At 39.5% G+C, this 25,361-nt stretch overlaps 1 protein-coding gene across 2 annotated transcripts in view; it reads left to right on the top strand.

Annotated features, from left to right (window-relative positions):
• Positions 1-25,361, top strand: part of LOC131692295 (mRNA-capping enzyme) — a 198,033-nt gene that overhangs the window by 97,777 nt on the left and 74,895 nt on the right. The window lies entirely within an intron of this gene.

Below are 25,361 nucleotides of genomic sequence, written 5' to 3'. Positions count from 1 at the left end.
GCGTGAAAAATCTGAGTGTAATTGCATCGGGAACAATCACATTCCCAGCAGAACTTTTTGTATTCTAATTTCAAACACTTTTGTTTCGTACTGCACACAACGGAAAATTTTAAAACAGATCTTGCCGTCCCAGCAGCAGTTGAAGCGGGTGTTCTTTTTCGATTCAAATTCAAGCCATGTCTTAAGCGTTACTGGACTTAAAATTGTTTTCCCAGTTTAACCAGTCAGAATATCTGTCCTACCCTATGTATTTAAAACACAGTTCTAATTGCATTTTAAGGTATACAACAAATACGGTTGGGTATACTAATTTAAATTTTAAAATAAATCTGTTTTAAATTATGAAACAAACCGCTGTACTGAAGATATAATTATGTCAGTCCTATTACCACATAAAACACCTATATAACATAAAACGCTGCAGAATTGGTTTAATAATACAATGTTTACACTACAGAGTTATAACACGTTTTAATAATTAGCAACAAGAAAAATGTCACCAAGATAGCATAAAAACCCGTTTTAACTGGTAGTGCGAACGTTGCATAACAATGTAATTTATCAAATAATTTCATTTTTCCACCACTAATCGATCAAGAAATACTTACACTTAAGATTGTTTACTTAAGTTCATTAGTACATTATTGAAAATTTAAATGGAAAATGAAATCTCATATTTTATGGAGAATCTGTATATTTCCGTTGGCGGGCGTGGGTTTCCTCATCACAGCTCTCAATATGGAACTTTTCTTTTGAATATATTTTCTGGACAGACCAGCCTATTTTTACTAGATGGATCAGCCAAATAATGCCAATCACCTAGTGAGATACTTGATTAATTAATAGATTACCGTTAAAAGACCTTCAATAAATTATGTTTTAATGGGGAGGGTATATAGCAAATTGTAACATATGAAAACAGGCGAGTGAACAAGAACGTGTGTCGATATGTGTGATAGATAAAAAAGCTATATTTTTAATGTCACCGTGGTCGTGTCCTGTACACAACCCTTTAATTTTTTTTGTTAATTATGGTTTTAGACACACCGTGACATCCAACGAATCATTTCAAGAATGCCTGTTCCTACACGTACATTCTGAGGCCGCTTTCATATACAATAAGCATCACGCGAATACATCCACGTGTCAATTGGATACTTGCAATATATTCGCCCTTCCAGAATGAAAAATATTTTTGATTCTGACGCATATTTACAAAAAGGAAAACACTTATGAAGGTAGACAAGCATTAAAAAATGACATGAAACGATCTCATCAGCTCTGAATAAATAAATTCCTGAGATTTCTGTGAAGAATACGCCTCCATCCGTGAAATTGTTGCATCAGCTACTCAGGTCTAGGCGGCGCTGTAGGCGCGAAGCGGAACGAACGAGCGAATTTTTTCGCGGGTTTCTTCACATACTTCAACGGCAAAGTTGTGACGATGAATTTCTATGCAAAATCACACTTTTCTCGCGATATTTAAACGTACTAACACGTAACTCAACAGGAAAAACTACCTACTAAACGATTGACTTTGTTTTCCTGCTGAATATACTGTATATCACTGAAAAACTTTGAAAAATATTGGACGTTACCGTCAATACGTCCAGGCGATTCACCGGGGTAAGCTTGTTCAAATAAGACTTTTTTCAGTAATGTACGATAAGATCTCTAACAAAATCATCGAAACAAAAAATAAACCACATTCTAAACATGTGCAGCATCTATCGGCAACGATTGTTTTGTCATTTAATGTAACTTTATGAACACAAATTCAAATTGAAAATGATGCAACTCTTATGCATTGTTTTAATCTGTTCAAACAATTCCTTGTATATTAATGAAATCAATCAACTTCAACTGAACTGATCACTTTTTCAGAAATCGTAAATATTATTGTCCAATAATTCATTTTAAAAGTCCGAGATTTTTGTTGTTAATTATTTAATTTCGACTGTTTACGTTGCGTTGCGTTGCGAAGCACGGTGCTATTCGTAGATTGCATACTAACTATTATCATGTTGCCTATAGGTAGTTCAACTCATCTTGCTTGTGAGATAAATGATCAGGAATGAACTTTATCTCTTATGAGTTCAGTAAACCAATAGCATGAGAATCGTTATTGGCGGCCACGACCATCTTCACCGATACTTAGAATAGGGTAGGAAATGTTGATGCAATACCTACTTAAGGAAGGCCTCAGACTCAGCGACGCTTCCATAGGTATTACGGAGTGGATTGAAGGACAGGTACAGGTCTAGGATTCGCCACAAGCAGGCAATGCGACCACAAAACGAATATGTTTTATGCGGTGGGATGGTTAATCTCCGAGTACACGTATACTCAGGGCAAAAAGATGTTTAGTTATGATTTTTCTTGTATTTAAACTTTGGATAGCCGGATTTAGTTTTTCCCTAAACTACAGCAACTCCAAACTCCAAACAGCCGGCCGTAGGAATATTGCTAAAGCACGAGCTAGTCTGATATCAATATTCGTTTGAGAATTGGGTAGTAGGAACACAAATCAAGAGTATTTTTAATATGCACTATAATATAATTAATATGATTACCTCTAATAAAATCATCGAAACAAAAAAATAAACCATATTCAAAACATGTGCAGTAGAGTGGCTCGAATATGACATTTTTCAGCACAGCACTTTTTGAGTTCCTTTTGTGGTCCCAAATGCATGTGCAAAGTTTGGGAGCGGTCGGTTGCTTCCCGGGTTTGCAATGCGCAAAGTTTGTATATGGGGAAATTAATTATTTTGCATTTACGTTAATAAAGATCGCTATTTCACTCAATATGAAATACCAGCTTTATAAAACTATAGTTCAAACCTTTCAAACAACATTGTCGAAGACGGTAACTAGCTACAAGTTTTCAAGAAATAGTTATAACGATTTTAAATCTTATGGTTCAATCCAAATGCAGAAATTCATTATTTCTTCCAACACTGTCAGTACACCACCGACACCGATGCTTTAAACTTAAATAAATGAGAATATAGTCATCGCAGTGACTTGATATCTTTGAATGAAATGCTCAGAATGAACTGCTGAATAACATAGACGTAGTCAGAAAATGAAAAGAAGAGGGGTTGTGGCTTGTGTACTCCTTAGTTCCCTTTTTAGATAGTTTATTATAACATAAGGAGCACATCTTCGACGTAGGTTTAAACCGCCGAATTAAAAATTAATCTTACGTGTTTGAGTGCTACTATTTAAGGGTTTTACTGTTATGGTACAACGGTTTATAAGTTTTACATATTTTAAAAACCCTATTTCTTGGCCGTTCAGAGTCAGAATTAAAAAAAATGCATATCCTTAGATGCCTTGAAGTCTCGGAATTGTTTCTATTGAAGTTTTCGTTTGAGAATCTAGGAACGAAACCAGGATAGTTACTTCAAACAAACGTTTTTTGATCAAACTGAGTTAGGTTCACGCAAAACAGTGGTGATGTTAACGAACCAGAAATATACTTCAGGTAAGAACCCAAAGCGATTTCCAGACCTGAGTTAGTTTTAGCCTCAAGCAAAAACAACACATAAATTTGTAGGCGTAATTTTAAATATTGTGAATGTTATTTCCCACAACAAAGATTGTAGTATGATTCATATCTGGGTCTGTCAAAATATAAGGAATGTTCAGTATATATATATATATATATATATATATATATATATATATATATATATATATATATATATATATATATATATATATATATATATATATATATATATATATATATATATATATATATATATATATATATATATATATATATATATATATATATATATATATATATATATATATATATATATATATATATATATATATATATAATATATATATATATATATATATATATATATATATATATATATATATATATATATATATATATATATATATATATATATATATATATATATATATATATATATATATATATATATATATATATATATATATATATATATATATATATATATATATATATATATATATATATATATATATATATATATATATATATATATATAATATATATATATATATATATATATATATATATATATATATATATATATATATATATATATATATATATATATATATATATATATATATATATATATATATATTCGTGATTCGCTGGTTCAGTTGACAAATGTCAGAATCTGGCCAAAGGAGATTTTATCAATACAAATGCATCACATCTCTAGCTATTGTCAGTTTTATTGTCTAAATGAATCTACCAAAAGAATTTGACATTCAGATGCTTTTTAGTTCGACAATGGAACAACTAGCGGAGGCCCAACTAAAAAGCGTTAAAAATTGTCCAACCAGCGAACCACGACTGTCTTTGTTTCAACATTTCATATATCTACAATTTGTGGTATACAGCAATTGCAAACAACTAGTGAAAAAAATGGACAGGCCGTCATTTTCAATACAAAAATATTCACTAATTAATGTTTTTTTTATTCAATTCGTTTATTTGGTAAGGCACGTTTGCGTTAGTTTAAAGGTGTCATTTTTTCTTTGTTTTACATTTTGAATTGCTTTAAACTAGGAGGTTACACATTTAATATAATTTGGTTTTTATATAATGAAACTAAAGGAATTTTACAGCTAACTTATACATATACAAGAGGGGATAATATAATATTCGTAAGATTAGGGGGGTGGTCATTTGTGTGTTCTTTGTATAGCACTGCCCTTTATGATTTTTAAAAGGGAGATTGTTGGAGCAATTAAATATTAACTAAGGGGAACATTTTACAAGCTTATTAACTAGGAGTGGTTCAATTTTATTAAGATTGGGGGGGGGGGATTGATTAGGGCTATTACTGTTGGTACTGTTGGGCATTTCTTAACGAGATTAAATATTGATCCACTAAAACTAGAAGGCACCTAAATTTTGGGAAGATATTCAAGGGGGGGGGGGGTGAAGTTCTACATCTGTGTGTCAGAGACATGGGAGAGAGGGCGGACAAGGCTGGCAGAGGGGGGAAGGGAATTTAAACTTTCAGTTTCCGGCATCTTGAATCAACGGCCAGGATTACAGATTCGGACGGATGCATCATGTATTGGGACGCCGGGCGGTCTTCCTCGAGCTGGCCGGGGTTCTTCCAGACGATGTCGTAGTACGGCTCAGATGCGGATCGGCAACACACCGCGTTGCGCGTGTGATGTTGTACTGTAGGTCTCGTGTTGTTGGGTCATTCGACAGATGTTTTGTCTCGTCTTGGAGTCGCATCAGACCATCGTTGGGGTACGATAGGCGGACGACTTCTGGGAATGATAAGAGATGATAGGGGCAGTAAAATTTGGATATCGATGGTTTTAGGAACGTGTATATAAGGGACATGCAGAGGGGATCGCGGCTTGCTAGTACATCTCGAACCGGGATATTGGGTGATCTTCCTCGGGCCCGAAGGGAATCGAATGTTGAGATCTGGCAGAACAGTACTCGGCGCATGCCCAGACAATATGATCGATTTCGTGATAACCGTTGCCACAAGCGCAGATACCGCTATCCACGACACGGGCCCAATACGCCGGAGATGAGCGTCCAGCGTGTAGTGATTGGACATGAGCCGAGACATCACGCTAATAAAATCTCGACCCACATCTATCCCCTTGATCCAAGGTTTCGTTGATACCTTAGGGATTATCGAATGTAGCCACCTTCCCAGTTCACCATTACTCCATGAAGTTTGCCAACTTTCGAGGGTTCTCCGATGAGTAATACTGAAAAATTCGCTGAAACTAATTGGTCTTTCATATATGTCACCTTGTAAAGCGCCCGCCTTAGCTAAAGAGTCCACTTCTTCATTACCTGGAATGGAGCAATGCGAGAGAACCCAAACTAAGGTAATCTTGTACGATCTTACAGACAAAGCACGCAGGCGCTCCCAGATTTTCCCCAGAAAATATGGAATGTGCTTTCTAGGTTTCATTTGAGCTGAGGCTATCCGAGACAATAAAGTAATGATCGGTGGGCAAAGTATCAATGATCTCAAGGGTATACTGAATAGCAGCAAGTTCTGCGACGTAAACTGAAGCAGGATCATTGAGTTTGATTGAGGCGGTGAGGTTTTGATTGAATATACCGAAGCCAGTGGAGCCGTCGAGGCTTGACCCGTCGGTGTAAAACATCTTGTTGCAGTCGACTTCTCGAAATTTACTATGAAAGATGCTTGGGATCACTTGCAGACGTATGTGATCCGGGATTCCACGAATCTCGTCTTTCATGGATGTGTCGAAGAATACAGTTGAATCAGAAGCATGAAAGAGATTGACACGGTTGGGATAATATGAAGAAGGATTGATATTTTGAGCCATGTAATCGAAGTACAAGGACATAAATCGGGTTTGAGAATTGAGCTCGACAAGCCTTTCGAAATTTGCAATTACTAACGGGTTCAAGATATCGCATCGGATGAGCAATCGATATGATAGTTCCCAAAATCGATTTTTCAGCGGAAGGACGCCCGCCAGAACTTCTATACTCATCGTATGTGTCGAGTGCATGCAACCCAAAGCAATACGCAAACAACAATATTGGATTCGCTCTAGTTTGATGAAATGTATGTTTGCAGCAGAGCGGAAACAGAAACTCCCGTACTCCATCACCGACAATATCGTTGTTTGGTACTGTTAGGGCACTCTTTATCGAGCCCCTCGTTTTCTGAAAAGCGATGCGTTGAGTGTGTAAAGCTACTTCGACGCGGCGCCGTCACTGTGCGATCCTCCGGTAATGAGACAGTAGACTAACTGAAGTAAATCGAAACCACGTTAGATTAGACGAACTAGGAGCAGGTCGTTTGGAACAAAATAGGCCATATGTGCTTTATTCGTGATCGCTTTATTCGTGATCGCTTTATTGATATCGTTGAACAGGTATATTAATAATATAACGAATAATTTCTCTCGCCGAGTCCTGCGAAGGAAATTTGTTGCGACCTAACCTAACAAATCCTTACTATTTCGTGGCAGGCACATTTATATAGAATCATATAGGAACTATACATTTCCCTCTGAAACTAGAGCGATAGAGTTAAAGTAAGACCGATGAATTTGTGAAACAATTATGTATTATGTAATCATATTCCTACTTATAATTAGACTACTTGGAAAAAATCTCCCCAAAGGGTGCAACAATTTGTTACCGTTGAAATATTTCGCAAGGAAACTTATTGTAAGTAATAATTAATGGATTTAAATGAATTTGGCCTAATAAAAATCATTATAGTTCGAGTCACGCAAAAACGGACTACGAAAACTTGCAACAATCTCGAAAATAACGAGTTATGAGCGCCCCGGGAGCTGACAATACCACTGTGCATTCCACCGACGGTAGGATGCAGCAAGTTCCAAGCAGCTGCAAAGGTTGTGACCGTCCGGATCATGTCGACAACATGGTGGCCTGCGACAAGTGCAATACTTGGTGGCACTACAGTTGCGCAGGTGTAACGGGATCCGTTGCCGATAGATCTTGGCGATGTAATCACTGTTCAACGTTCTGCGGCTCCATTGTATCAGTGAGATCAACCGTAAGCGCTCAACTTCGATTAAAACAGCTAGAGGAAAAAAAGGCCTTCGAGGATCAGCAGGCCCAGAGGGACCGTGAGTTCCTACTACAAAAGCATCAGTTGGAAGTGGAGGTAGAGGCAGAAAAGGACGGAGGCAGTCAAAAAAGCTTTAATAGCCGATGTAGTCAGCAGGACGTCAGAAACTGGATACAGGAGCATAACCTTGAGAAGGTTATCCAACCGACCAACAATACGTCCACACCAATTACCTCGTCAGCAGCCACAAACGCACGTCCTAGAGATATCTTTCAAAACCAACATAACCTGGCAAGTAAAGCACCTCTAGCTCCCGCGCCATTGCCTGTGTATACATTCGCTCCAGTTCAACAACAAACAGCAGGTCCGATCATGCAGCAGCAATCAATGGCTCCACCTGTCCCGTTTAATTCGGTCCTACATCGGCATATTCCGGTCCAGGGTCAGTATCAGCAGTCGTATCCGCCAAATATTCCTTGTGGATTATCGAATCCCATGCTTCCCCCAACGAGACCATCGGGTGGAATAGGGACATCATTTCATGTAAATCTGCAATCGACTGCGACAGAGCAGTATCCTGCATCATCATTGGCTGATATTTACACTCATCTATTACCAGACCCTTCGTTTGGGATGCAAGCAACAACTCATCCGTCGACGCACTATTTAGTAACGCAACCATCAACAAAGACAGTATGGCCTTCGTATGGAGTCAATATGTACCCACCAACGGTACAACGAGATACAACAGGCACATCATTTCCTATACATTCACATAACCCAGGACAACAACACTCGAAACCTCTCGTGATAGGGGCTACCGAAGGAAATATATATAAGCGTCCCTGGGAAATCCGTGGGCCAATTAACTTTCAACGCCAGCTTGTCGGGAATCATTTGCAAACGGGCCCTTCGGATGGTGTGGACCCTACAGTGCAACAGTCAGTACCGCTAAATGCGGCAACGTACGGTCCGGTACCCCAACAATCGACGACAGCATTTCTTCCTACGCCTCATCCAACGTGGTCTATAGCTGGGGTGATCAGCCCACAACAGCTTGCTGCCCGGCAAGTTGTAAGCAAAGAGCTGCCTAAATTTTCCGGAGATCCTCTAGAGTGGCCAATGTTTTTGAGCTCCTTTGAGTCAACCACGGCTATATGCGGAATACAACCTGATGAAAATCTGGCACGGCTGCAGAAAAGTTTGGTCGGAAGTGCTCGTGAGAAAGTTCTAAGTATTCTCACTTTGCCTTCAGCGATTCCGGAAATTATTAATATACTCCGAGATGAGTGCGGCCGACCAGAACAACTTGTTCATTGTTTGCTTTCGAAAATACGCTGTGCTCCTGCACCGAACGTCAACAAGCTTGAAACACTTGTCACTTTCGGCAGGGAGGTGAGAAATCTTATAACCTACATTGAAGCTGCCAATTTACACGCCCATCTGTCAAACCCAATGTTGCTAATGGAGCTGGTAGGAAAGCTGCCACCCGATTTACGATTGGACTGGGGGCTACATAGTCAGCGCATACCGGAAGTAACATTAAAAGCGTTCAGCGACTATGCAACGTCCATCAAAACGGCCGCTTGTCACGTAAGCTTACCAACAGACTCTAGTCAAGATTTCCGGCGAGGTTCAAAAAAGGAGAAAGATGGATTTATAAACGCGCATTCTACGGAAGATGAACATAGATTAGAACCGGAGAAAACCTTTAATGATATAGTGTTGAATGGCAATAAAGATCTAAAACCGTGTCACGCGTGTCAACGAACTGATCACAGGATTCGTAACTGTGAAACGTTTCTGAAGCTCAGTCCCTTCGAACGACTTCAATTTGTAAATCGAAACAGATTATGCAAGCGCTGTCTTACTGGGCACGGCAAGTGGCCGTGTAGAACTAAGCAGCCATGTGGTACAAATGATTGCAAGGAGCTTCATCATAAATTACTGCATGTTGTGAAACCTGAAACGACGGAAGGAACCCCTCCTATGCATCCTCCTGCAGCACTAATCTCTACTCATTGTCATAACCGGACATCGTCTCTCTTTAAAATTATTCCAGTAACCCTGAGTAACAATGGAAAAACGGTTTCGACTTTCGCATTTTTTGATGACGGGTCTGATTTAACGCTGTTGGAGAATAGTTTAGCGAACGAACTTGGACTAGACGGAGTGGAAAGCCCACTGTGTCTCCAATGGACCAGCAACGTGACTAGAAATGAAATCTCCTCGAAGCGAGTTCAGGTGATGATCTCGGGAACTTCAGGGAATCAACCGAAATATTCCCTGCATGACGTTAGAACAGTAGACAATCTAGGCCTTCCCAAACAAAGCTTGAATTACACTGAACTTTCGCAACAATTCTCATTTTTGCGAGGTCTTCCTGTGCAGAGCTACATTGAGGCAGTACCGGGAATTTTGATTGGGGTAGATAATGCTCGGCTAAAACTGCCACTAAACAAGCGGGACAGGCGAGATACAGAGCCAGTAGCCATAAAGACTCGTTTGGGGTGGACTGTGTTCGGTGGTCGTCGCGAGCTCAACGGGTCTGACAGAGTCATGGTCCATATATGTAACTGTACTGCGAACCGTGTACTGCATGACTTAGTGAAAAATTATTTTGCCCTAGAAGATGCGGGAGTCACAGGGTTCACAAAACTGGAGTCGGCTGAAGATCAACGCGCCCGAGAAATCCTAGACAGGACGACAAAGCGAACGGAGTCGGGCAGATTTGAGACAGGATTGCTTTGGAGAAAAGATGTGATCGAATTCCCAAACAGTTATCCGATGGCTGAACGACGGCTGAAATGTTTGGAGCGCCGGTTGAGAAAAGATATAGAGTTGCAAAAAACAGTTGCAGATCAAATTATTGAATACCAAAAGCGAGGATACGCGCATAAGATCACCACCCAAGAGCTACGAGATACAGATCCTCGAAAGGTATGGTACTTACCATTAGGAATTGTTCAAAATCCTCGCAAACCAAACAAGGTTCGGGTCGTATGGGACGCCGCTGCAACTGTCGGGGGAATTTCGCTGAATTCAATGCTACTGAAAGGTCCAGATCTCATGACACCGTTACTATCAGTTCTCTGTAAGTTTCGTCAAAGGCAGTTCGCCATAGCTGGTGACATTCGGCAAATGTTCCACCAAATACTGATTCGAGATGAAGATCGTCAATCACAAAGGTTCCTATGGCGCACTGACCCTTCCATCAAACCCGACATTTACGTCATGGACGTGGCAACGTTTGGAGCTACGTGCTCACCGTGCTCAGCGCAGTTTGTTAAGAATTCGAATGCACTGGACTTTGCTGACCGATATCCGAAAGCAGTGTCGGCTATCATGGATAATACATACGTCGACGATTACTTAGACAGTAGAGACACAATCGAGGAAGCAATTAATGTTGCGGCCGATGTTCGCACCATACATTGCGAGGCTGGGTTTGAAATCCGTAATTGGCAATCAAACTCGGAACTAATTCTCAAACGGGTCGGGGGAGAGACATCTGACGGTGCTAAAAGATTTTCAATCGAGAAAACGACTGTGGCCGAACGCGTCCTGGGAATGATTTGGATACCAAATGAGGACGTCTTCATGTTTACTGCACAATTTCGAGAAGATCTACATCGTTTGTTGACAGGAGATATCGTTCCAACCAAGCGTCAAATGCTACAGGTTGTTATGAGCCTTTTCGACCCGTTAGGCATTATTTCGACCTTTACGATTCACGGGAAAATACTCATCCAAGACGTGTGGCGGTCTGGAGTTGGCTGGGATGATCCCCTTGCTGATGGAGATTTCGCAAGTTGGCAGCGATGGATAAAATTGACACCAGAATTGTCTCGCGTGCGGATACCCCGATGCTACTTTCCTAATTACAGACACGACAGTCTGGAATCGTTACAGCTACACGTATTTGTAGATGCGAGTGAGAAGGCGTATAGCAGTGTCGGTCGCATATTTCCGCATAATTGACGGCGGATCACCAAGATGCGTGTTGGTAGCATCTAAAACGAAAGTTACTCCTTTACGACCACAAACTATCCCGAGAAATGAGCTTAACGCCGCCGTGCTCGGAGTACGATTAATGAGGGCAATCGCAGAAAACCACAATTTACCGATACGAAAACGTTTCATCTGGACTGATTCATCGACTGTTCTGTCATGGTTGAAAGCAGATCCATGTAAGTATCGTCCATACATCGCCTTTAGAGTAGCAGAGATACTTGCTGAAACAGATATTGACGAGTGGCGCTGGGTACTGACTCGTATGAACATTGCCGACGAAGCAACAAAGTGGGGTCGTGGACCAAGCTTTGATCCTGAAAGCGACTGGTACTACGGACCTAAATTCCTGTATTTACCAGAATTACAATGGCCAATTAGTAAGCTAATATTAAAGGAAGCAACGGACGAGCTGCGGGCTGTTCACGTACATCGGAAAGACTTGAATCGTGCTTTCATTGATTTTTCAAAATTCTCTCGTTTTGAAGATATTTTAAAGAAGCTTGCGTATCTTCAACACTTCCTGAACAACTGCCGTTCAAACGAAAGAGTACAATCGAAGACGCGAACGGTTTTGCTCACTCACCAAGATTATTTGTCGGCGGAGAAAAGTTTGTGGCGGATGATCCAAGCAGAAACTTACCCAGAAGAAATTGCGATTCTTAGAGCAAATGCTGATTTACCATTACCGCAACATAAACGTTTAGAGCAGTCTAGTTCTCTTAAAGGACTGTCGCCATTCCTAGATGCAGATGGTGTTATCCGTTTGGAAAGCCGAATTGATCCAAAAGCTGCTTACTATTGCTTCAATTTTCGAAATCCGGTGATCTTACCTAAACAGAACCATGTGACGGAACTTCTGATTCTTCGGTTTCATCAACGATATGGCCACGCCAACAAAGAGACTGTGGTGAATGAGCTGAATCAGAAATACCACATTCCTAAGCTCCGATCAGTTGTAAACAGAGCAATCATGAAGTGTATGTGGTGTCGCGTTTTTCGAGCTAAGCCAAGCGAACCAAGAATGGCAGCACTCCCACAAGTGCGAGTGCAACCATTTGTACGTCCATTTACCTTTACTGGCTTAGATTATTTTGGACCGATGGTGGTGAAGAGGGGTAGAAGCAATATCAAACGGTGGGTGGCATTATTCACCTGCCTTAGTGTGCGCGCTGTTCACCTAGAAGTGGTGCATTCCTTATCTGCTGAGTCCTGCAGGATGGCCATACGTCGGTTTATTGCACGAAGAGGAGTTCCCCAACAAATTTTCAGTGATAATGGAACGAATTTTCATGGCGCTGCCAGAGAGATAGCGCAGGAGATCAAGAGCATTAATCGTGAAGTTGCTGCTACGTTCACAAATATTGAAACAGAGTGGCATTTCAACCCACCGTCCACCCCCCACATGGGCGGGGTGTGGGAGAGGAAAGTGCGCTCAGTTAAAGAGGCGTTTAAAGTGCTGTCGCATCGGGATAAACTAGATGATGAGGGATTCGTTACACTTCTATCAGAAGCAGAGATGATAGTCAACTCGCATCCATTGACATTTGTGCCGTTGGAAACATCCGAGCAGGAGGCTTTAACACCGAACAGTTTTCTACTTATGAGTTCGAGCGGTGCCAACCATCCAGCTAGAATCCCTGTGCACGAATTAACGTCTCTTAGGACTAACTGGAAATTGATGCAGCATTTACTCAACCAGTTCTGGAAGCGTTGGATCCAGGCGTATCTTCCTACAATAGCTAGAAGAACTAAATGGTTCTCAGGGATTACACCATTGCAGGTTGGCGATCTAGTAATCGTGGTCGATGAATGCGTGCGGAATGGTTGGCTACGTGGTCGTGTGACCAAAACGTATCCTGGATTGGACGGCCAAGTGCGCAAGGTTGACGTAAAAACCTCAACTGGGACTTTACAGAGACCGGCAATCAAGGTGGCTCTACTGGACGTGCTGGAAGATAGTAAGGCCAATCAATTATAGGCATTACGGGTCGGGGTGTTAGGGCACTCTTTATCGAGCCCCTCGTTTTCTGAAAAGCGATGCGTTGAGTGTGTAAAGCTACTTCGACGCGGCGCCGTCACTGTGCGATCCTCCGGTAATGAGACAGTAGACTAACTGAAGTAAATCGAAACCACGTTAGATTAGACGAACTAGGAGCAGGTCGTTTGGAACAAAATAGGCCATATGTGCTTTATTCGTGATCGCTTTATTCGTGATCGCTTTATTCGTGATCGCTTTATTGATATCGTTGAACAGGTATATTAATAATATAACGAATAATTTCTCTCGCCGAGTCCTGCGAAGGAAATTTGTTGCGACCTAACCTAACAAATCCTTACTATTTCGTGGCAGGCACATTTATATAGAATCATATAGGAACTATACATTTCCCTCTGAAACTAGAGCGATAGAGTTAAAGTAAGACCGATGAATTTGTGAAACAATTATGTATTATGTAATCATATTCCTACTTATAATTAGACTACTTGGAAAAAATCTCCCCAAAGGGTGCAACAATTTGTTACCGTTGAAATATTTCGCAAGGAAACTTATTGTAAGTAATAATTAATGGATTTAAATGAATTTGGCCTAATAAAAATCATTATAGTTCGAGTCACGCAAAAACGGACTACGAAAACTTGCAACAGGTACAGTCTGATCAGGTCTCCTGGGTGGGCACCATGTTCCGGTTATTGTACGGAGAAAGTTGATCCTTTGTTGGCACTTTTGTTTCAGATACCTAATGTGACATCCCAGGTTCCTTTAAAGTCGAACCAGACCCCGAGATATTTGAAAGTTGAAACCTGAGCAATAGTTTGATCCATTAATTGAAGCTGTAGTAGCGCTGGTTCACGCTTCCTTGAATATACGACCAGCTCAGTTTTCTCCGTTGAGAACTCGATACCCAGCTGGAGGGCCCAAGCAGACAAATTGTCCAAGCTATCTTGCAATGGTCCTTGCAGATCGACGGCTTTGGGTCCTGTAATAGAGACCACACCATCATCTGCAAGCTGCCTCAGCATGCAGGAATTGACAAGACATTCGTCAATGACATTCACGTAAAAGTTATAGAGAAGGGGGCTTAGACATGAGCCCTGGGGAAGACCCATGTAGCTAATTCTTGATGTCGATAAATCACCATGCGAAAAATGCATATGTTTTTCGGACAGCAAGTTTAGCAAAAAGTTGTGTAGAGTCGGTGAAAGACCATGCTGGTGCAGCTTCTCAGAAAGAATTGTGATAGAAACCGAATCAAAAGCCCCTTTTATATCAAGGAAAACTGATGCCATCTGCTCTTTGCGAGCATAAGCCATTTGAATTTCTGTTGAGAGCAACGCAAGACAGTCGTTCGTGCCTTTGCCTTTGCGGAAACCAAATTGTGTATCTGACAGTAAGCCATTTGCTTCAACCCAATTGTCGAGACGAAACAAGATCATTTTCTCGCACAACTTTCGGATACAGGACAGCATCGCAATCGGTCGATACGAATGGTGGTTGGAGGCTGGTTTTCCTGGTTTTTGAATGGCGATGAGCTTCACTTGCCTCCAGTCATGAGGGATAATATTACACTCAAGAAACTTATTAAATAAATTCAACAAGCGTCTCTTAGCAGAGTCTGGCAGATTATTTAACAAGTTAAATTTGATTCTGTCTGGCCCTGGGGCTTTATTGTTACATGACAACAGGGCAAGTGAGAACTCCACCATCGAAAACGGTGTTTCGTTCGCGTTATCGTGAGGGGACGCGGCGCGGTAGACCTTCTGTGTCGGGGCGGAATCCGGACAAACCTTCTTGGCAAAATCGAATATCCAATGGTTTGAATACTCCACGCTCTCGTTAGTACTGTTTCGGTTTCGTATACGCCGGGCCGTACTCCAAAGAGTGCTCATCGATGTTTCTCTCGTTAGTCCGTCGACGAACCGGCGCCAGTAACTACGTTTTTTTGTTTTCATCAAACTCTTCATGCGCGTTTCCGCCCTCGCGTACTGTGGCTAGCTGGCAGCCCGTCGTCCCGGAAGATCTTATACGCAGCGGTCTTCTCCGCGTACACGTCTGAGCACTCTTTGTCCCACCATGGATCGGGAGGACGCCCGCGTGAGTTCGCGTCTGGTACGCGTTCAGTCTGAGCTTGAATCGCGGTATCGAGAATCAAGCCAGCCAGGAACCCGTACTCTTCCTCCGGAGGAAGCTCTTGTGTCGATTCCACTTTTTCGGATATCGCGGACGCGTAGCTCTTCCAATCAATATTTCGTGTGAGGTCATACGAAACATTGATTGTATTCGGTGGCCCTGAACAGTTAGCAATATTAATTACGATTGCACAGTGGTCCGGATCCATAATCTAGGAAGACAAAATAGTTTGTAGCTAATCCTTATATTTTAGAGCTATGGTGTCTTCGGGACAAATGATCAGTATTATCTAAGCCATATTTGGATGTAGATGATATTGGGGTGGCTCTTATTATTTGGGTGCAATGAAAATTATTTTTCGAATGTGACGAGATAGAATATTTCAGTCTTCGGCAGCATTATAGAGCAACTTTTACCAAGCAACTTTGCCAAAGACACCAGAGTTGTATCCCAGAAGGTTTTTAATTTACAGCTATTTTAATAATTTAACTTGGGGTGTTCCTAAAAAACTGTTTTTTGGCTCTAACTTTTTTATTTTATTTTTCTCGTAAAATAAGTCTTTGTACAACTTTTAGAGGACATCAAGACAATTTTTTTCATGTTAATGGAATTAAGATAGCACTTTCTGAACTGACGTTATGAGCAATATTCGTTGAAAAAATAGGTCCTTTTGAAACATTTATATCTAAAATTGGGGCAAACGAAAAAATATCTTTTTCTTGCATTTCAAAGAGCATACTTTTCTGCATCTTTCACAAAAAAATTGAGAAAGTGATATTTCCTTCAAAAAATTATTTGTGTTTAAAAATTGTGCTTTTACCTTTGAAAAATACCAATATTTTTTCATTTCACGGTGTCTTTTTTTAACAACTTTATGCAAAAAAATTCAGCATCTCTGAAACTTCAGGATATGAAAGAATGGGCTTTCCCCTTTCATTTGAAATCAACATCAAAATAATCCGTCGGGGGGTCTAGAGCAACTTTTTTTCGAAGATTTTTTCGTGAAAACATAGATTTTACAATGGAACTAGTTCATATTTCTGCCCATAGATGGTGCTTTAGACATTCGAACAACACTAAAAGTGAGAATCCGATAGATAATTTAATTGTCTACAACTTTGTTAACAACTAAAAACCGATTTGAAATTATCCGGAAAGGTTGTTTAATATTTTAACGAAGTCTAAGTCTAAGTTAGTTTCACAGAAGACCTAATGGTTTGTAAATCAATTCACGCGCACTTTTTTTATTTGCCAAATAGTTGTGCTTAGTTGAACAGTGAATTCAGCGGAATTTGAGAGCTCATCTTTTAGCTGAAGATTATAATTTCAGATTCTACCTGATATAGGGCACCATTAATATTTTTGGAATGAGAAGTCTTAGATAAGTGTTGATATTAGTATGATATTAATGTTCTTTTCCAAGATGGTGAGTGATTCCTCCCGCAGAAACAGCTTTTTCAATGATGTATGCCTTCTTTTTCATTTTTTCGATTGTTCTCGGGGATGACTGATAACTATTCTTGCATGAACCTCCTACTCTGTTAGCATCTCCGTATAAAATTCGCTTGTCCTGAACTTCAACCATTATTATTTGAACAAACTCGATGAAACTTTGAACAACAATGCAATATTTCGCGGATTTCATTGCAACTCTTGGTTAAAAACGCTGATTATCCGTTTTCAAAATTAACTCAATGTGTTTGTCAAAAACTTCGAGTTTTCGGATCAAGATATTTTTTTGGGATATATTCGAGGACTTCTATGTATATAAAAATTTTCTTGTACTCAAATCATATTTTGTTTTCAAAAGTAATACATTTCGCATAAACTAGGATCAATTTAGTAACGATTTCTCGCATAATTGATAGGAAATTCAACTGCCATAATTTACTTTGCGGAGAAAATTTGAATAAATCGTTTTACGCTAATCACTAATTTGGACAGTTACTGCTGTGGGTTGCGTTCATAAATATGGAGTGTCTCAACATTTCGTCTCAAACGGAATTATAATAGCTAACTTAAATGATCATAATCTAAATTATGCGACGTATGATCCTTTCTAAAACATAAATGTAAGCAAACACTTGTAACCAAGCAATACCTTCCGATGAATAGTAGTTTCTTCGAACCTATCGGGAAAGATTACAAACCAAAAGCACAAATAATTTTCTGTGTCTGTCAAACATCCTAATTTTCAGAAGGTCAATTAGAATTGTCAACGTAATGAATCCCGTCAAATATTTTCATGTCACTAAACCCAATTATTTTTTTGGTAATGAATTAAGTGCGAGAAAATATATTTCCAAACCATTAGGTCTCGTGTGAAACTATCTTAGATATAACTTCGTTAAAATCCTAAACAACTTTTCCGAGTGATTTCAGATCAATTTTTAGTTGCCAATGCACTTGTAGACAATTAAATTTTCTATCAAATTCTCACTTTTAGTGTTGTTCGAATGCCTAAAGCACCATCTAGGGACAGAAATATGAACTAGTACCAGTAGTAAAACCTATATTGTTACGAAAAAAAACTTCAAAAAAAAGTTGCTCTGGACCCCCCGACGGATTATTTTGATCTTAGTTTCAAATGAAAGAAGAAAGCCCATTCTCTCATATTCCGAAGTTTCAGAGATGCTGATTTTTTTTGCATAAAGTTGTTCTAATAAATACACCGTGATTTATTTCATTAGTTTTTGTCCTTATTGTATTTCAATTGTTATGTACAGGTAAATTGATGAAAATAATTAGTTTTTTTTTATTACAGCTAACATATAACAACATATGAAAAAGGCTGATATTTCTTAAAAAATTATTTCGTTTTTAAAAATTGTGCTTTTATCTTACAAAAATATTTCATAAACTCCGCGGAATAGTTCACTAATATCCAATCCTAACTGCTCTTTTAATCTTGTTCGAATGATCATCGCTCGCTCTGATTTTGTTTTTACACACGCCGAGGCGAAATGCCGTACTTATATTTCTTAGGATATTGATAAGCAGGAACCGACATATAAACTTTTCTATTGATGATCGTTAAGATTAGATGAAATTAAAAATTTGCGTCTTATGAATAGCATCAATTCAAAATTGTTCTTTAACTGCCGAAAAAACCCTGTTGAGTGCTTATAAGGTTACCTTGGTAACATAGTTGCTACAAGTTACAAAAGTTGTGTTTGTTTATCATGTAGTATTAGGTTCTTTACTGGCACAGTTAACCTCACTTTTTTGACAGTTCGCTTGTACTGTTTACATGGACTTAGAAAAATTTGTGGACGACTAGATTCGCTCGAAGAAAATCGTAAAGAATTCCATGTAAACAGTACAAGCGAACTGTCAAAAATGAACACTCAGTTCATTTGTGACGTCAGCGTAAAGTATTCAATTGTACATCAATCGCTACTGTATATTGCTGCGAAATCAAAAAATCTGGTGCCAATAACGAAAGGCCTATAAGTTCATAGCCCCAAGCGTGGATAACACTAAAATTGTTCCTGAGACGCTACTCCAAGTTGTTCCTGACCCATTCTTTCCTGAATTTCTTAGTTGCAGTACCGAAGTGACCTGAAACGTTTGTTCAGGACTACACACCGTCGTTTTCACTCGCGATCCGCAAATCCTAAGATAAAGTAGGATTATAAATTTCTCCTCGATCGATATGAGCGGAGGTAAAATATTATTATTAACTCTTGCTATTATATCATGAAAATATACATATTTTTTCCGTCTAGAGCTTAAGGTTGCTCATTTAGAGTTAGTCGAGCTTCTCATCGCGAAACAAAAAGAGGAACATGTAATACAATATCTGAAAGAAAAATTTGATGGCAAGGAAATTAACGAGGAAGAACTTCAAAAGAAAATTAGGCTTTTAACAACAAAGTTCTCGACTCTGTGGGCCAAAAGCAGAAGATCCAAGAAACGTCTTATGAGTAATAACGCTAGTTGGCTATGAGGTTCAATGGTGATAAGCTGTAATATAGATAGAAAAATTAGAAAAGGGCGTCCAGCAAAACAGTTCGTCAATTCCTGTCGAAAAACGAAGCAGAGGAAAATCCGAAAGCTTATAGACGCAGTACCAAGGGAGGAATTGTTGTTCGCAGCAGCAGCGGTTGCTACTTCATCGGGACATCGAGCTGCCGGTCAGATGATTGAAACTATCTCAACTAGTCCAGAGCAAACTATTAAACTAAAACGAACAAGTGCTAGTTTCGGAAACGTAATGGAGTATTTTGCTGTCGAGGCCTTGGCATTTATATGCAGGAACGATTTTTCTAAATCGCAGTATTTAAACATTCGGTCCTCTATCCAACAAAGAGGAGTGCACCTATATCCGTCGTATCATAAAATTTTGGAAGCAAAGGAACTATGCTATCCTCGTGGTTTGAAACTATTTTTTGACATTTTACTATTTTTTAGGTTCTAGATTATTTGAACATGATACTAAAAGAAACTTTCTACAGGTATTTTGATAAAACCTTCAGCGGCAGATATTCCATTGCAAAGCTTAATAGATCATACCACGAAACGGCTTTTGATGTTCCTGAAATACCTTAAACTTGGGGGGAAATATGTCTATGATATTCAAGTGGGGATGTGATGGAAGTAGTAACCATGCGAGGTATTTTTTGTTAATATTGTGAAACTGCGTATCATAATTTTCACATGCTTCTCAGATATAAGCAGGTTTTCTTAGATGAAGATGAAGATGGTAATTTCAAAGAAAATTGCGATGCAAACATATTTGCAATCTGTTTGGTTCCCTTGCGACTAAGCATTGAAAAAGAAGGCACTCGAGAGATCCTCTGGAACAATGATTATCCTTCATCTGTTTCCCTTTGTCGTCAAAAAAAAAAAAATTTCAGAAGGGAAATGCTAAACTGACGCAAGATGAAGTTAATAAAGTGAATGCGGAAATCGACGAGCTTTTACCCACAAATGTAGAAAATATCATTATCAACAAAGATAGTTTTCTGCATGAACGACACCAAAGTGTTGAACGATATAACAAGTACACATTCCCAGGTTTGTTATATATGCAAGCGTTTAGGAAAAGCTCTGAACTTGCCAAGCCTGAAAACCGATATTGATGATCCTGAGAAGTACAAATTTGATATTTCGCCACTCCACGCGATGATTCGATGTATGGAATTTTTATTAAAGGTGAGCTATTGCCTGCATATGGAAAAACCGACATGGCGTGTGTCAAAACAAAATCAAGAGAGTAAAAGAGCGAGAAAATACCATTCGAACAGCATTAAAAGAACAGTTAGGATTGCGTATTGGCGAACCTTTACCCGGAGGTGGTAACTCGAATGATGGAAACTGTGCACGTTGATTTTTCAAGGAATACAAAACAGTAGCGCAAATCACGGAGATTAATGAAAATTTACTCGAACGATTTCATGTAATCCTCATGTTGATCAACAGCAAAGTTAATATTTCGGTACCTGCTTTTCAAGATTATGCTGAACAGACGAGAATTCGTTTAGTGACTCTGTATGGAGTACATGTAGTACATGGAGCTGCAATCATTAAACATGCTCTGCTACCTATTGGCATGTTCAGCGAGGAAGCACAAGAAAGTAGAAATAAATCCATCCGCAAGTATAGAGAGTTGCATTCGCGGAAATTCAATCGGTTAGTAAATCTCGAGGATGTTTTCAAACGATTGCTCTTAACATATGATCCTGTAATCGCTTTATCAAACAGAAAAGCACAGAGTGTTAGTGAACTGCATCTACCAGATGACGCATCTCAATTAGTTTTAACACACAAGATAGAAGAATAACTTTATTTTATATTTTGCAATATTTTCCCCCTTTTTCTTATGTTGTTATATGTTAGATGTAATCTCATTACCTAAAATAACTAATTATTTTCATCAATTTACCTGTACATAACAATTGAAATACAATAAGGACAAAAACTAATGAAATAAATGAAAAAATATTGGTATTTTTCAAAGGTAAAAGCACAATTTTTAAACACAAATTATTTTTTTTAAAGAAATATCACCTTCTCAATTTTTTTGTCAAAGATGCAGAAAAGTATGCTCTTTGAAATGCAAGAAAAAGATATTTTTTTCGTTTGCCCCAATTTTAGATATAAATGTTTCAAAAGGACCTATTTTTCAACGAATATTGCTCATAACGTCAGTTCAGAAATTGCTATCTTAATTCCACTAACATGAAAAAAATTGTCTTGATGTCCTCTAAAAGTTGTACAAAGACTAATTTTACGAGAAAAATAAAATAGAAAAGTTAGAGCCAAAAAACAGTTTTTTTAGGAACACCCTAAGTTAAATTATTAAAATAGCTGTAAATTAAAAACCTTCTGAGATACAACTCTGGTGTCTTTGGCAAAGTTGCTTGGTAAAAGTTGCTCTATAATGCTCCCGAAGACTGAAATATTCTATCTCGTCACATTCGAAAAATAATTTTCATTGAACCCAAATAATAAGAGCCACCCTAATATCATCTACATCCAAATAGGGCTTAGTTAATACTGATCATTTGTCCCGAAGACACCATAGCTCTACAAACATTTTTGTCTTCCTAGATTGTGGATCCGGACCACTGTGGATGGTCGCTGCCGTGGGGATCAGAGACTACCTTCCACATGCAATCTAACCGCAGCGATGTCGAGCAGAGGGACAGGTCTAAGGCGCTCGGACGCGCTGGAGGGGGAGGAATCCGTGTCATTTCACCCGTATTCAAAATGGTCATATTGAAGTTGTCGCAAAGCTCATGGAGTAGGCTAGATCGATTATCGTCATGAAGACAATCCCATGCCGTACCGTGGGAGTTGAAGTCACCTAAAACTAGCCTCGGTGCGGGGAGGAGTTCCGCAATATCGAAAAGCCGTCGGTGGCTGACTGAGGCTGTAGGGGGATGTAGGTGGAAGCAATGGAAAGGTCTTTGCCTTTAATTCTGGTTTGGCAAGCGACAACTTCAATGCCTGGTATCGAGGGGAGGTCGATTCGATTGAAAAATAGCACTTTTTGATCCCCAAAAGTACTCCTCCGTAAGAGTCTTCTCGATCCAAGCGAATAATATTAAAATCGTGGAAGTGTAGGGTTATTTCTGAAGTGAGCCATGTCTCGCATAGGGCAAATGCATCGCAGTAAGATTTTAAACGAATCGATTTTCGGGATAATGCTTCTGCAATTCCACTGTAGAACAGTGATTAAATCCGTGACCTCGTTCGATGAATTAGCCATCGAAGGATACAATCGCTGAAAGGAGGGGCCATTTCGCAGTGAACTGCATCAAGAATGTTTTTACTGCGGGGAGAAAGCTTATCAAGATGCTTTTAAGGGTGTCAGAAATATTTAAAGCTGTAAGAATCCGGTCCACAATGCCAGAGAAATTTATTAAGCCAGCGCTGTTTTGTTTCTCTGGGTGAGATATGGGAACACTTGGGGTTTTTGATGTTCCTGGACGTGCTGGAAACTACTTTTCTGAGCTCAGTTTACTAAGGCCGGGAGCGAATTGCTTCGGTTTTGCACCAGTACTTCCTTGAGTAGTTATTTTAGGGTGGCCATGAAGAGACACCTTCTGGCCTTTACGACGAAGCTTGGGAGAAGAAATGCTCCTCCTTTTTCTATTGCTTCAAGGCACAGCAGAAGATGTTCCCTCCTGGGGTTCACAGTCGCCTTCGTCAGTAGACAAGTTGGTATAGATGTTCGTAGAGACAGGTGGTGTAGCTATCTTAAGCATTTCTGCAAAAGATCGCTTAGAGCGTCCCTGAAGTGAACGCTTAAGATTCTCCTCCTGCTGTTTGTATGCGGGACATGAAGGGAGATCATGTGGGTTTCCCCCTCAGTAGAGACACTTTTCGACATCTCTACCACAGGAATCATCCGCATGATTCCCACCGCATTTCCCACAACGGGCTTTATTGCTACAATGGGAGGCTGTGTGCCCCAATTGTTTGCAATTAGTACAGTTCATGACCCGCGGCACAAAGAGGCGAACAGGTAGACGAACCATGTCAAAGAGGAGGTAGTTGGGTAGGGCAGAGCCGGCGAAGGTCACCCGATAAGAGTCTGAGTTGACGTATATTTTCTTGCCGTCAGCTGCGACTGATGCTGAATGCAAACGTTTGCATTCCAGTATCTTCACTGGCTTAAGCATGGGATCTTTGAAACAGCCAGTCCCATATTTTAGCAGGTCCTCGCAATTCAGACTCGAATCGGAAACGACCCCACTGACTTCAACCCTGCCAGCTATAATACACACCCTGTACTCCTTCGTAAAAGGCTCGTAGCCAGCAATATCGTTTGCCTGAGTTGAACTGTTAACAACCACCCGAAGCTTATCAGGGCGAATTTTCGATATTTCTGTCACGGCCGAATACCGATCCATCAGAATTCGAGAAATATGCAACAGATTCAAACACTTTTTTTCTTTGGTCCGAAAGAAGATCACAAATGGCCCGGTGGCCGAGCTCGGATATACTTTGATGCGGGGAGCCGATTTTGTTTCGACGTCCATCTCACCTTGAGATAAACCGCCATCAGGGGAAGTCATTTTTGCACGGGCCTATTGCCCAGGGCACGTTATTAAGACAACCAAGAAGGGGAAACGTAAACTAATACTTAACTTGTGTAGGTAACGGTATCCAGACGGCTTACTAGAAGAACACTGCTACACTTGTCACTGACCGGCTAACGGTACTCAGAAACAGAAACACAAAAGAAGGGAAAAAATACTGAAACCTCTACTAGGCGTAGAGTGTGCGAATAACCTTGAACGCGGATTAACACTATTTGTCAATATAGAGTGTACGGACCGACTACAAAAGACTTCTATCTCGACTGAGTGCTCGATAGCGAATGACTAAATAATGATAATACATATAGTTGAGATCAATTATATTGTCTATTATTCAAGGTAGACAACTCTATTTTATATTCTTCTGAAGAAAAATTGTTGATAAAACGTCTACCAGTTAAGTAATGAAAAGACAAGTAGAGTCAGTCAACAAACTACTAAGATATGGCCTTTTTAAGTTAACATTCCAACTGTTATTCATTTTTTTTTTAATTTACACGTTATAGTTAACGTTAGGTAGACAACCCTATTTTCATATTTTTTCAGCACAGCATATAATTAACACCTTTTGGGTATTATATTTGTGTAATTAAATGGTAACGTTCTTCTTTAAAACAACGACACGTATAAACGATCTAAATAGTCAATTACAACACACATGGCTTCATGCTTGAAATCTGTTTGAAAACCCATCTATGACCACATAGGGGAAAGAGGGTAACAGTGGAACTATGAAAACAACACGTTTTCATAGTTCCACTGTTACCCTCTTTCCCCTACCGCATTCAAATCGTTATAACTTTTGATTCCGTCAATGAAATATTTTCAAACCCTCAGCGGATATACTCGATTACTATATCTTTCGAATGCCAAGTACCAAATAAGTAGACATTTTTTTTGGTTATAAAGATAGGACCAAACACGTGGTTGTTTGCCTTATGAAACGTGTCATAAAACTTCAAATCGCCATTTCTCTCGGATCTCTCGATGGATCATTTTGAAATTCACTGAGAAGATGCTTGGATACTGTATCTTTCGAATGTCGTATGCCAAATTTATGGTCATTTTTTTAATAAT

The sequence above is a fragment of the Topomyia yanbarensis genome, chromosome 1 (genome assembly GCF_030247195.1).
Source record: "Topomyia yanbarensis strain Yona2022 chromosome 1, ASM3024719v1, whole genome shotgun sequence".
NCBI lineage: Eukaryota > Metazoa > Arthropoda > Insecta > Diptera > Culicidae > Topomyia > Topomyia yanbarensis.
Note: the sequence above shows the minus strand (reverse complement) of the source record. Positions and strands in the feature narration are given on the sequence as shown.